Genomic DNA, 15,768 nt, shown 5'->3' with positions numbered 1-15,768 from the left:
CAAAACGCCATATAGGGGGAATAAAATGTTTATTAATAAAAAGAATTCTAAGATTAAACTCTGAACGATACTCATACAGTGGGAGAGGGGGGGGGGATATGATCTGCGTAACACAAACGGATAACGTAAAAGCAATGTTTTTTTGATATGTATATTGATACTGCTGGTCATAAAAAATATGAAACTGCAGGTTATTTAATGAGTAAACGTAGTTGAAAAATATTCGTTACCCGACATTAAAAAAATTTGTAGTACAAGTGAACTCATAACGTCACCACGAAATCGCAAGGTCTATTGATCCTTATCTAGTCATACATAATTTACATGTTATACTATCGTTGATGCAACGCGATATACGAAAGTCTTTGTCTCTTTTGAATATTCAAGAAAGTTACTTTGAGAATGGAGGTCACGTTGGATTTATTAGAATTGCGCGCAAATTTGATTTATTAAGCAAATAAACATGTTTATTTTATGTGCGTTGTATGTGTATTGTTATATGTATTGTACCTTTCATGTATTTATATAAGCAATTACAAAAAATTGTTTTCTGAGGTTAGACGTAAACAATAAAGAAACTATAATAAACTTAATAGACTTGATGAAAATTTTAAATAAAATCACTTAAATAATTGTGATATTTGTCAGTAGAAAGTGTCTCTGGTTATTTAATTAATTTATGCAAAGTATTTTGTTGAAATTGCTTCCTAAAAATACAAAATTAAAATAATTAAATGTTAATATGGCTCAAATAGAATAAATCAATAAATAAAACAAGGGCAAACGAGCCAACTACAATATAAGATCTTTAATAAACGTATATATATACAAAAATCAAACGTTTCGACACCGATCGGGTCATTTTCAATGTACAAAAATAAAACATCTTACATACATAATCAGAAAATCAGTCAAAATATAATGTCCAGTGAGAATTTTGTTATATTCTTAAAAACCAGTCCATATTTAAAAATATGAAACAAAATTAAAATTCTGTCAAATTAAAAAAGTACAGCCGTTGCAGCAAGCTGTTTAAATAAAAAAACTTATATTATTTATGACGTAAATGGTTAGATTTTAATAAAGATAAAACATAGTTAAAGATACGAGTCAAAATAAGATTGGAAAAGTGACAACTTTATTTATTCTTAAACAGACAAATAAAAAAGGAAAAAAATAAAAAGGAACAAAATATTACAGACGTTTTATATTAAATTTTCTTCAGCACATCTCGGTGAAGAAAGTAGAGAAATAAATGCAAAAAAATTAATAATAATATAAGTTAGAAGAGAGAGAGAGAGAGAGAAAATGAAGCATAACATAGTAACGATACAAAAAAATGATAAATTAGAATATAAAGAATAAAAATATAAATAAACTAAAAAATATAGGATCTATAAGTTTGGTTAAATTTCCGTCTCGCAGAATGATCTCGCAGATCAAACCAAAGTGTAACAGCTTGATGTTTAATAAAAACGATAGCTTAAACGTAGGAACGATAAAGGAAGGTTTTAACGTCTGTTTCAATGAGACATGCAGTATAACCAGGGTAAGAAGCACTCAGTAAAATTGCACGTTTTAATCTATCGTCCCTTCTCACACCGGTAGTTTATGTACGAGGTGCACATTCGTAAAGAAGGTGATAAATTCTTATTACGATTGATCAAAGTACAGAAAAAAAAACAAAATAAACGTACTACGCTGCCGTCTCGTTGCCCGAGAAAAAAAGTGAAGCACTAAAAACTCGCAATGGTACTATTATCGAAATTTCCAGTGCAAAGAGAATAATTGCAAACTTTTTCTTAGCTTAACTGCTTTGAAAATTGCATAAGCGATATTACTTAAGCGTAGATTTATAAGATGCTTTTTTATTGGCGACGCGGACGTTAAGATGCTAATAGTTAACGAAAAGACATCATGTATTTTAAAATGCTAGTAAACCAGCTTTCTCGTCGTTAGCTAACGCGTTAATCAAGTTAAAATATTCCAACTTTGCAAATTGCAACAAGTTTTCCAGTATACTTTAAAACAAACACGCTATATTACTATCGGAAATACATTGTGTATATTAGACTTTAGAACTACCTCATACAGTTTGTAATAGTTGATTTTAAAAAATTCTACGAAAAAAGCAGAAAGATAAAAAGACAGATAAAAATCTGTTTTCATATTTTAATATAATAATATACATCTATCATATTATATTAAATATTTTCAAATTTAATATAATAATATAGATACTTATTATTATATTTAATTACATATGATTATATGTATATGGTATATACTTTATTATATGTATTTAATATTATATTATAAAATATAATAATAATATAATTTATTGTTCCAAAATATGTATAAGTTTAAAGTTTAATTTAGATAATTTATAATTTGTATATTTTATACATTTTCATATATTTAATTAATTAAATTAAATTTATACATGTTTTGGATTTAAAAATTCTTCAATTATTTTCTATATCACAAGTTACATAAAATTATAAGTAAGATTCTATCCTAAATGATGACATAAATTATCTAAAGTGGGCTTAAAGTATAATTCAACACATGACAGAAATCCAATAAATTTACTGTATGCTTTTTAATCATCTATGCAAAAGAAAGAGTGCTGATAATAAATTGTTTGCTCCTCGTTCTTACAATCTCTCGGTACTTTTATTGGACATTGATTGAAGAAGGCGATGGAGTGCCATTACAGCGGAAAACAGTTCTCTGCAGCCAGAGATATTACTGGATAGGACGTTATTGTGGCGATGTATCAGACATTTGATAACAGCGCGGTTAAATGGCCTGTAAAGAAGTGCGAATGGAAAAGGAGGCAAAAGGGAAGAAGAAGAATTAGCAAATTCGGTCGGTTGGGAAAGAGACAGATCTTCTTGTGTTAAGTCATTAAAGCGAATTAAGGACATACTCTGGTGGATTTTCTACTACATCGTGATATCCTCCATTGTACATTTGTACCGTACATTTTCTCGACGCAAGTAATAATGTCTGCACGTAAGATAACAATAACGCTAACATTCGTGATGTTTCATTTGGCTTTCTAAGAATAATGGTATTACGCTTAACCAATCAGGTTTCAAATGAAATCATATTTATATTAAGAGACAACGCATGCAGAATTAATTACACGAAAAGAATGATTTTTCTGAAGTATCTAAAGTAACTAAAAATCTAGCTGCAAATCTGAAAATAATTTTGTTTGAATCAAAATAATTATGTAGGACGCTTAAACTGGTTACTAGAATGTTAAAACTTTTTGCAAAGCAAATGTTCTTATATAATTATTTTGATAGAGCAACAAAATTATTTTCAGATCTATATTAACTAAATTTTTTAATTCTTTAGCAAAATCTTTTTTTCAATGTATAGATCATTGAAAAGATCTGTTGCCAAATTTTTGAACTTTCATGCTGTATTCATTGTAACTCATTCATTGCACTCGATAGACAAAAAATTTACTGTTTTTAAACAATATTTTTGAACAAATAGCCACTCAAGTATGCAGTAACCGATCGTCAATTCTTGTTAAAGCGACATATATTGCAACAGAACTGTTGCAATAATAATTATCGTAGGTGTATTTATAACCGCCGCATACATGAAACGTCACTTGGGAAATCTGGGCGTTGAAACTAGCATTCTATTATTAATTTATTTATCTACAGGCACGAGCTTTACCCTCATCTGTCGACAATCTAACTTGTACTCCTTCGTGCTTATTGAGGCACATTTCATTCTATATTGCGTTACTGCTTAATTTTATGGAATCAACTTGCGTCGATACGCTTTTTATTGATATTTTATTAATAATTGAAATATTCAAAGTCATATTTTAGATGAGAAATCAGAGAAGATATTCTTCGAAAGGTCAAAGGCCCATCATGGCCGTCTATAGCTCCGTAAACTGATACCGATGGTGACGTGATAATTGATACGTGATGCAATTAGATGTTGAGTGCAAAATGACACCTATGGCTGATGCCATGCTATTACAATTATTAAAAGGACAACAGATGAAGTTGGATGCCAGTTTCACCAAAGCCTTGGTGAAACGTGAACACCATCCTAAATTTGTCTCGGTGTCCTAAATTTGTCTTTGTAACGACGATGACCCTTTATAACCTAATAACTAATAATTAGCATCGTTTCCTCATCATTTGCTGGGTTCATTAATTGCATAGTTCACTAATTTGATACCTTTATGTTACACCGAAAATACAATTAATCAAAATTTTGTAGTAATATGTAGAAGCAATTATTTGGAAAGCAAGGAATGAAGATTCTTTTAACAGATACAATTTATATTTCTAAATAATATCTGGATCTGTATTGCTTAGCATCCAATTTATTTAATGTTCAGAAATGTATCCTCTTTTGAATCTGGCATTAGTTTTTAATTTTGGATGTAGCAAACTTAAAAAATTGCAAAGTTAATTTAGATCGACCATATAGAGTCTGGATTTTATTTTTTATAGAAAATTAGTAATCTTGTATACAATAAAACGTATCTGTTTTATGTGTGATTTATGTATAAATTACCCACAATAAATATTAATCTTGTAAGATAACATTTAAAATTCTACATTAAAAAAATACAAAATTCATTCTATATTTAACAAGATATTCTTTATTTTTCACAAAAGAATTATCTTTTGCAAAAATATGATTTTTCTATAATTCTGTATTTTATTATTGATATTAGATTCTAACAGTATTATTGACTTATTTATATTTCTTTTTTAAATATTTTTATCGTGCATTTGTACACACAAGAAGCTGGGTCGAAATTTACGAAGATTTTAATCTGATATTATAGTAGACGCTTTCCTATCCTGCAGTGAGAAAGGTAAAAACGATTATAAGTTAGCGCGAGACCGGCTTCAATAGCATTCTCCTTTGCGAGACGCGGAATAAATACTTTGTCAGGCGAGAAGGGGTCAAAAGAGAGCAGCCCTCGACCTTCTGCTACCAACAGATAATAACTTTGAATCCCCAACGACCCCGCCCCCATCTTAAGATGCCCGACTGTCCTCTGTCGAAGCTTGAACTTCTCGGGAACTTCGAGACTTAGTCGACTAGCTAGATAGGTACATCCGGAACTTTTGAGGCGAACGCGAGCCCGGGTAAAACGGCGAATTCTGGTTTTGAAGAAATCCAATTTTACATCTTTTATTATAATAAGTTTCCTTGAATCCTGGCGTATCCCCAACCATTTGCAATATTACATTAAAGTGTAATGCATATGTAAGTATTACTAAATTATATAACATAATGAAAGATTTACTTTGTGAATCGAAGCAAAAAAATACTTTTTAGATATTTATTGTCAATGCAATGGAAAGCATTGCATTTATGAAACATTGTAATCTCAAAATATACATTTAGTCTTAAAGTAGGCAGTTTGCCAAAAATAATTTATTAAGAAGCAGAAATTAAATTAACTGATTTTGAAATTGAATATATATATATACATATACATATACATACATATATATATACATACATATATACATATATACATATATACATGATTGTTTTATGTGAAGAATTATATTTAACTTTAAATTAATTCACAGCGTGTAATGTGCAGCTTATTGTCAAGAAGAATTTTGAAGTACCAAATCTTTTTAGTCACCCTTATCAACTTTTTTTATTTGCCGTTTACAATCTAAATTGGAAGCATAGAGTATCTTTCAGCAAGGATACAGTGTAATACAGCGAATTATTATATCTTTGTTGTTCGCCAACGTTAAACTCTACGTAATATCGTATCTATCGATTTATTTTCAAAAAGTTGACGCAAAATTACATTTATCTTAATTCTCAGAAAGTATCATAAAGTAATTAATAAGGGGTGACCAATCGCGATTTTTACTCCCGTACTTACGTGTTACGAAATTGAAGTAGTTGCTACGACCGTCATTAAAACTTAAGGAACTGTTGGAGGAACGAGTAACTCCAGCGCGGTCACAGACAATATCACTTCGAAACTCGATCGAAATGACGTATTGTGCCAAAGAGATCGTGCTGTCGCAGTCACAGCCGGTTTAAACGATAGGACAACGGATAAGTTACAATCTTCTAAATATCCTGGACTTTCAGGTCGCTACACGTTGATCTTTGTAGAGGCTTTTGTAATACAGGATAAAACGTCCTTGTCTTTGATATAACTACCAATATAATTCTCGAAATATTAAGATAAAAACTTTCCATTGCGAAACTTTCATATATTGTGCAATAAATAAAATATGCTTCTAATCGTGTATTCAAAAATTATATTATGGTATTGCATTATACAATAAATAAATATATCATACTCTCCATATATTTTAGAGTCTTTTTGTTTTTATCAATCAAAGCGATGAATTCAAATATTAAATATGCATGTAATATATATTATACTTGATTTCAGTAGCGCACAGCAAATTATATTTTATATTAAGGATATTAAAGAGGTTCTTGTAATATACAGAGAATAAAATGTCCTTCTCTTAAATGTACCTGTCACTATAATTCTCGCGTGAAATATTAAGAAGAAAATTTTCCATTGTAAAACTTATATATTATACAATAAATAAAATTGTGCATAAAAAGTATATTATATTATTACATGATACAATAAATAAATATCGTACTCTTCATATTTTTTAGAGCCTCTGCGTTTTTTATCAAGTCGAAGTGATGAGTCTCAATATTAAATATGCGTACAGTATGCTTGATTTCAATAGCGCACTGCAAATTACTTTTTGAAATTACTTTTTATACTAACGATGTTAAATTTCAATTAAATACGAGCTAATTACATAAGAGCCAAACATGCGTGAGATCAGAAAACTTACTCTCACTACCGCATTGCAACGCATTGTCGAGGGTAATAAAACGTATTTAATGCGGTTATAACGTATAATAGGCTGATTAAAAGCGCATGTACGGAGCGGAAAGGAGGCGAAGGATGATATTTATCGTCCGACCTCTGGATTTTCATGCGGATGGAATTTGCGCGCAATTAAAAGGCGTTTAACGAAATGTGACGCGTAGGTACGTGTCGCTAATGATCGTCAGATACGAGGCATCGAGGCGACGCGATGGTATGCATTTTAACGAATCGCGACAACAAGCGTGTCGGGAAACGCACGTCGGCGCGCGTCATTACGCGAAAACACCGTGCCGGGATAACGGCGATCGAACGAGACGAATCCATGTCGCGAGTTTCTTTGACGTGAGTTTGATTTATGAACGGCCTCTTATCGAAAAACGTTACTCCTGGAGAATTCGCGGATCGGAAAGCGGTGTTTCCACGACCGGGGAAAATAGTTTTACGCCTCCCTCATTCTCTTCCCTCGAGCCTCTTCCATGCACGACGTTGACTTTATTCAGGCGACCGAACTTTTTACAGTTTTGGCGGGGCGCCAATTTCGTGGGAGAAATTAACGCCAGATTTACGAGGTGTTACGAGAATAGGATTTACGTATTTGTTAACCCGCCGCATATCGTCGTATCGCTATTACACCCCTCTGGTGCGATATTTCATTCGTGCGCGGCGATCGGTAACATTTTCACCGTATTTTGTTTTCGCTGAAATAGAGCGTAATATACCTAAAATATCGATTGAAGTTTGGCGCGATTACCTCAAGGAGTATAATTAGCCTGAGGTATATTATCCATGGCGCGCTATTTGTGCTCAGAGCACATTTTAGCAAACATTGTTAGTCGTAATTAGTAGAATTGCCACAGTTATTACTCGAGATGAGATAGGACGGGCATGATCACCAAATCCGTACGATCGAGCCCAATTTAACGTTCATTACATTGAAACTTTGAACGTTCATAGGGCGTTCAAGTACTTTCGCTCATCGGTACTTATGCAAATGAATATTATTTCTTAAACAGCCGATTTCGTCTGACTAATTTCTGTCTCTCTACTTACATTGTCTTAAAAAGACGTTCTTTCAACATATATTGGTTATTGCAATAAATATCTCCTATACTTGAGTGATCGAATTGATTAGAGACTCTCAAATATGTGGAAAGAATGGTTTTCTTAAAGCATTTAAAAATTTAGCTAGATACATATCTGAAAATAATTTTGTTAGACTATGAAAATAATTATGTAAAATTGATTGTTAGAATGTCATAACTTTTTGTAGCATTGTTCATCATAATTGAAATTCTTACGTAACTGTTTTGATGGTCCATTAAAATTATAATTTTAAATTCTACTTGCTTAGTTGCTTCGAATGAAGGATGTGAGGTATTTTAAGATGCTCATTAGCATCAATATTATTAAATTGCTTGTCAATTTAATTTGTGATATTACGTACTCCAGCTTTAGTTTAGGACTTTCAAGATCGACAAATATTCAGCGTACAATTTGTTTGAACTAGAATAAATTGTAAGATCCACGTAAAAATATTATTAAGCACCAACATTCGCTTTGACTGAATATGATTTTCTTCGTTTATTTGTATTAATTTCTATTTATCGGAAAATAATTATTTTCAGTATCTAGTTAAATTTTGTAATATACTTTAGCACAATTACTTTTAGCAAAATCGTTGTTTCCGTATAAAAATTAGATCACTCATAATCTTTTTACGAGACAACCATAGCGAGCAGAAGGTACAGAATGAACAATGTACATTATGTAAAGCTAATATGAAAGCCTATACATCCTGCAATACAGAACCAATCATTGTCACCATATTTGTCTCGAGCGCTTAGATTCTTACTTGAGGGTCTCTAGAATTGGTAAGATGCCAGTTACGAAATTGAGGTCCAAGTTTAAATCCTAAGTGGGGTGATATTTTTCGCAATAAATTCCTTACAGTTCCATACAACACAGATTTTCAAGGGACAGCTACGTAATGTTTATAAGACGTCCTTGGAGTAAAGTATATTGTGTGGAGTATTTTAAGATGCTCATTAGCATCAGTATTATTAAATTTTACTTGCTTCGAATGAAGGATGTTGTGTGGAGTATTTTAAGATGTTCATTAGTATCAATATTATTAAATTGCTTGTCAATTTGATTTGTGGTATTACGTACTCCAACTTCTTAGGACTTTCAAGATCGACAAATATTCAGCGCGCAATTTGTTTGAACTAGAATAAATTGTAAGATCCACGTAAAAATATTATTAAGCACCAACATTCACTTTGACTGAATATGGCTTTCTTCGTTTATTTGTATTAATTTCTATTTGTCGGAATTCTACTTGTTTGCATTAATGCATTATCGGCCCGATAAGGCTAGATAATGCACATTTCATGGTGTGCATTATCGATCTGGGGAGGACCCTTTATAATGGAGAATAGCTGCAATATCGCAATAAACCCAACACAAACGTCGGGCGTACAGTTAGAATACGATTTAACGTCGTGACGCCTTCCTTATCGGAGCTGAAACATGACTTTCTCTGTCTCAAAACTAGATAATCGATCCAACACTGATTCTTCTTCGGTCCTTATGAAAAATGAGAAATGATCATTGAATTTTTATCGCGACGTGTTATTTATGTTTTCCTATTCTTTCGTGGTATAACTCGATTCGAAAGATATCGAAATGTTTTATTCAAAGCATTGCCCCACGAGAAGATGGAGTTTCTGTAATACATCATCGTCTACGTAACACCATAGAACAATATTATACGGAGTGTCGCGCGACAAGATGCTCGAAGTTCAACTGCGTCCCCTCAGGATCAAGAATATTTCAAGTTGAAATGTCGAGTGAACTTTCGATTATGGCTCCGACTTGCGAGAACTAAGCTTCTGGCAGATGCAGAATGCACCTGATAGTTTCGAAATTACTTGAATTTAACTTCCGAAGCTGACATTCTTTGGACCTACTCAATTATGAACATCTTTGTCCAAAATGTTAAATATTTCAATTTTCTTTATGTTACATCTGGAAATTTGGATTATTCTTGTGTGTATTATCAAAATACACTAGTATTTATTCTTAATATTTATTCTAGTATTTATTCTTAGTATTAATTTTTTTTTATAAAATTTATGTCATTTTGATTCCCTGAAATTAGCAACTGTTACAAAGTGGGTTAAAAGCTGAGCCGTAGATCTCTACGGATTTTTGTCGTTTATATGGAGAAACGTGAGCTATATGCTCTTCGAGATTTGCACGATGGATCGACGAACGCGTAACCGATAGGAAACGATCATCGCGGTGAACCGGAAGTACATCCGTGTTTGCATGTCCGCCAACCGTATACCCGCCCGTTGATTACATAGTTTTGCGCTTGGTGCATCGCATCTCCGATGGAAATCTCGCTGATGCATTATGAAAATTATGCAAATACTGTGAATATGGCGTAGTTGTGCGGTTAAAAGGATAATTTCTATGGTGAGGCGAGAGAATTGCGATATGTTGAAATTGGTACGGCGTCTGTTAACATGTAGTCTTTTTCATAAAGCTTTGCAATAAATTAAATTTAATTTAAAAAAACATTAAAAATACCTATTCTTTCTATTTCTTTTTGTATTTAAATTGTTAGTCAATTTAACTTATGATATTACTATGGTCGTTTAGTACAGTTTGCGTTTCAAGACCGAAAAATCATTTCGGCGCGCAGTTTATAAGACTACATACGTAGTATATAAATTCGCACAGAATTATACAAGCATTTAAGATAATTACCAGCTAAGACCGATTCTTCTGGTTTGATTGTGACACTGATTCTATTGGTTTGTGCTCTCACATGTACGGTCGAATGAGATTCAATATTTAATATTTTTGTAATAGTTCTTCGTGAATTCTATTCCAGCTAATATTGTAAATACAATGAATACAAAATCTGTGTCAATTATAACGTAACAATCGAACCAGAGTAATCAAACCAATAGTATTGATAATAATAACAAAAAATGATGATAATAATAATAATAAATGATTGGAAAGATTGTTTATTGTAACTTGTTTCCTCCGTCGTTGCTTCAGACTTTCACATTTATAAGATTTATTATAGTTTTCCTTAGGCGTCGCGGCGGTGCGTGTTGTAAACAGGAATCGATTATCCTATTTCTCAAACGATCGGTCTTGATATCATGCACCGATTTCTCTGACACGCTTCCGCGGTCATCATTCACGGTTGGAAATTGATCCGCCGTGGGGGCCGTTGATCGCGAAGACACTGTTTACTCAGCACGTTGACAGGATGTACTCTGTCCTCGTATCCGATACGAAGCTCGTGCATCACGCATGTACAGATATGAGCAAATTGGACTTACTTCCGCGCGTATATAACCTGCCTATTCAGGAATTCATTACGGTCGATTCTATGTTCGCATAAGATTTGTCGGATACGGGACTACCTCTCGAAGTGGTTATACCGAGTGTATCAGGCATTTCGAGCTCGTCGAAAACGAGCTGAATCCACGTTCCGATGTATGATGTAGCTAAATAAAGAATGGAAAGATGAGGAGTTCTTATAAATCGACTTGTATTATTAATGAAAGAACTTGTACTCTTCTTCTTTTTTGTGCAGGTAGAAATTGTTCCGTTGCTGCTTAAGTAGAGTAGGTCAAACGCTAATACGTCCCTTAATATCTTCTAAATATTCAATATATATATATATCTACATGTATCTATTAAATGCAATATCTATGTATGATATTTAAAATAATATGTTACAAATGGTTCTCTTATTTCAAAAGTTATTAAATATCATTTTTGTTCCATAATTCTTAAAAAATCATCCATTTTTAGTTATGACGATTTTTTATATCCTACAAAATTCAAATCTAGAATAATTCAAAATTATATAACTTGAAATCGCTAACAATTTATATTTATCTTGAGCAGCTAAAATGACTAAATTCAAAATAAAACAAATTTTTTCTTCAAACTTTGATCACCAAAACTGTCTTAGCTTTAAATATTTGCTGTAAAAGACTCCCTTTTCTATTTACAAAAACGATACAACTTAAAATGTGTCACAAATAAAAAAGAAGGATATGATATTTTTGGTCAAAATGACTGAGGTGATATTTTCATAATAAGTTATTTAAAGATTTTTAGATGCTAATCAATATTATTAAATCGATAAAAGATTAATTTAATTGTGAGGTTATTATTTTAATTCATGATTGTGTTTCAAGTCCGACAAACCGAATTAGCGCACCGTTTTATAGATTTGACAATTTGTATTTATACATTCACATATAAATATTACTAATTCTAATTATAAGCATTAAAACTTTGACCAAAAATGGCATTCCTCTCTTATTTGTGTTTAAAAATTTCTCGGTCTATTTCACATAATATTATTATAAAAATGTATCACTCTTATAGAAGATATTATTATCTTTTTAAAAACTTTAAAGGAATGATACAAGTACTATTTGATAAACTGTGAAGTTAAGCTAGTTTATTTTTTATAATTGATAGAGTAATCTTTACCTAATTTATTTATGTAGTAATTCGAAAATCACATTTTTTTTAGTTATGTCACTTTTAAAGTAAAGGAGCGACATGTTATAATACATTGCATGTAAAAAGCGCCAATCTTTTTTTCGTTATTGCGTAGAAAATTGAATTTTATATTATATTGGAAAAAAGACAGCTAGTGCCTTTCGACAGATTCAAATTCCACGTAAATTGTAGATTAAGCCGGCGTCTAAATTCTCGTCCGACATTTAACTGATGTCTGCGAGCTATATTTGCGCGGCTGTATAGAATCGGGCTTAATGAATTCCTGAATGGAAGGAATGCATGGCTTGCAGGCATGGTCATAGCGAGGAAGTACGAGATTCGCGCCTGTACTATATAGGATGTGCTAACAATCACGAGCACCCTCTTAGTTATAGACTCCTTGACGAATGCGTAGTCGTGCTTTCCTTCGCGGAAACTCGGCTGGAGACCAGCATGGGTTATGACATCGTAATTTTCGACATTAAACATCTCGACCATTAAAGCTGAAATTAAAGTTCCATTAGTCCAAGGTCGACTTGATATTTAACCGAAGGGGAATATTATATTGTTATCTCCTATTTGTGCTTTTAAGTAAATATTATTTTTAACTTGTAATATACATATTACATTGTAAATGTATAACATGCTCTAAATATATAGTTTTATTAACAAATTTAAACACCAGTTTGTTGTAATAACAAATTCAAATTCAAAAGATTAAATGAAGGCTAAAACCGAGCAAATATAAAGAATGTTATACATTGAACGGACAAATATATTAATAATTATATAGAAAGATATAAACCGTAAGCCGAGCTAGTTTTGACCTAACTACATCAGCAATACAACAACATACAGTCTTCATCAGCAATCATTAAATATATGAATTATAATATACATACGTAATCGATAAAAAAAATCTGTTAATTCGGAATACATTAAAGTATAATTGAATAAATAATCAAATTAACTCTCCGTTTATTTATTTGATTATTTATTCGATTATGCTCTAATGCATTTCGAATTGACAGATCTTTTTTTAATTATATAATTTATATTTAATGATGAAAACTGCTAGGTCGAAACTAATTCCGCTAATGGTTATACACCTTTAAATGTGTAATTATTAACATATTTATTTATTCGATCTACAACATCCTTTGGCCTTCAATTAATCTTTATTTAAATTTGTAATTTTATTGAATATTGTACAGTGTGTGAGAAATGAAAATACGTAACAGATATCACACATATAATATTTTCTCGTGAATATATTAAAGTATATTATTTAGATATATAAATTATATATTAAAACATTAAAATGTTGCTTTGTGTTGTTTCATATTGATATATTGCAACTAGAAAAGATATTCTTTGCCAGGGAACCATGAGTAACGTGCTAAATCGAAGAATATTTAAAACAAGGACAAAAATGTTAAAATTATATTTTAGTATATAATTACAATTTAAATGAAATATGTGTGATTTTTACGAGAATTTTTATTTAAATGAATGATTTTTATCTTATATATATATCAGATATATTTAATATATTAGATTACGAATATTACGCTATTATTAATAATTTAGATTTGCAATAACGTTTGATTTTAGCGATTGTGTTTAGTGACTGTGTCTATAAAATAACACATGTCAAACATATTGATTTTTGCTTAATTCCGATCAAAGTAACTTTAGCGCCATTAATATACGATGAGATTTTGCTTTATCGATCTTTGAACTCGGCTCCTTTGCTTACTAGCCTTCTTTCTCCTCTACAGATTTCATTTTCCTTTTTTTTTTATTAGCAACTTTCCCAACTACGGAAAGGCCAACCCTTGTGTTACGACGTGAGTGTGCAGAAAGAGTTCCAGGATAAGTACTTAGCATAAAAATCGTCTTCCGGAAACTCGTTTGGTCTAAAGCTTTTTCTCTCAAAAATAATCACAGACATATACTCTCCTTTCTTATTGCTGTCATCCCGCATTTCTAGAATCTACGACTTTCACAAGAGCCAATAACTTGTTTTTAACAGTTGTATTACAACGTTGTTTTTTTATCCGTTGAAATTTCGTTCTATGCTTTCACGTTTGCTATCAACAAAGAATTTTTAATAAATTCAGAATATTATTATTAAAATATCACATAGAATAAAAATTGAATTTCGCAAAAATATTGAGATAGCAAATTATATTTTCAAATATTAAAGCGTTTCTCTTTTAAGCTTTATTAAAATTTTTCGATATAATCTTTATGTCATAAGTGAACCGTATTAATATAATTATAAAAACACATTTTGAATTTATAGAAAACTTATGTGATCAATATTGACATGTTATATTGCTATTAGTAAGAATAAGTATATTCAGACCTAACGGCTGAAGATAATTTTGCGATTTATTAAATGATGAGGAACAATTCGCGATAAAACGCGACATTACATTCGTAACATTTATTTTTTTTATGTTTGTCGGCGCGCTGCGTCAGGATTTCTTTGCAGCGTTCGTCTGCATTGACAAAACCATTAAAACTGTAGAGCGTTGTGCGGAATTTATAAAAGTGAAAAGGCTGTTTCAGCAAAGCTGTTAAAGCTGACTTAACGTACCACCTCCTCGTATAGAACCCCGTAGAAACCGTTTCGCATAAAACTGCCATATAGACGTTGGTCGGTCATGTCGTTTGGTTTGACGGTGATTCAACGACACCCTGTATAACAGATATAGAACGGTGGTAAATCGTCCACGACCCCATAACCCCGCGAGGATGAGCCTGGCGACACGAAAAAGATTCTCTAACCCTCCTACTTCACTCACAAAGTCGATATCGTTGTCAGGAGAATACATCTTCACGCAAATATATCTCTTTTTAAAGACGTCACTAAGAACAAATAATATAAACATTTAAAGCTTATATATTTTTGTCATTATTTTAATCTCTTCGTATCAGTTAACTAATAAAATATTAATTTTAAAATATATGCAATATTTTTTTAAAATAATTTATTGATTTATGCAAAAAATATGTAAAATTATACATATATATTCTAATATTTGAATACACAATCTACAATTTAAAAATTTATTTAAAATTTGATGATTTTTCTTTTCTTCTTTTTTATTTTTTCTTTTCCTTCTTTTCTACCTTTTTTGTATTAAACAGGTATATATACAGGGTGTTTCCAAATTAAATGGCAAAACTTCGGGAGCGTGTAGAGGAGTAAAAAACTAAGAAAAAAAGTCCTATAGACATATGCTCGTTTTTGCTCCGTTTCAGAGAAATCGAAAAAAAATGTTTACATTTCTTGCCATATCTAGCACCGA

The sequence above is a fragment of the Mycetomoellerius zeteki genome, unplaced genomic scaffold (assembly GCF_001594055.1).
Source record: "Mycetomoellerius zeteki isolate Tzet28-1 unplaced genomic scaffold, Tzet1.0 scaffold709, whole genome shotgun sequence".
In the NCBI taxonomy this organism is placed as follows: Eukaryota; Metazoa; Arthropoda; class Insecta; order Hymenoptera; family Formicidae; genus Mycetomoellerius; species Mycetomoellerius zeteki.
Note: the sequence above shows the minus strand (reverse complement) of the source record.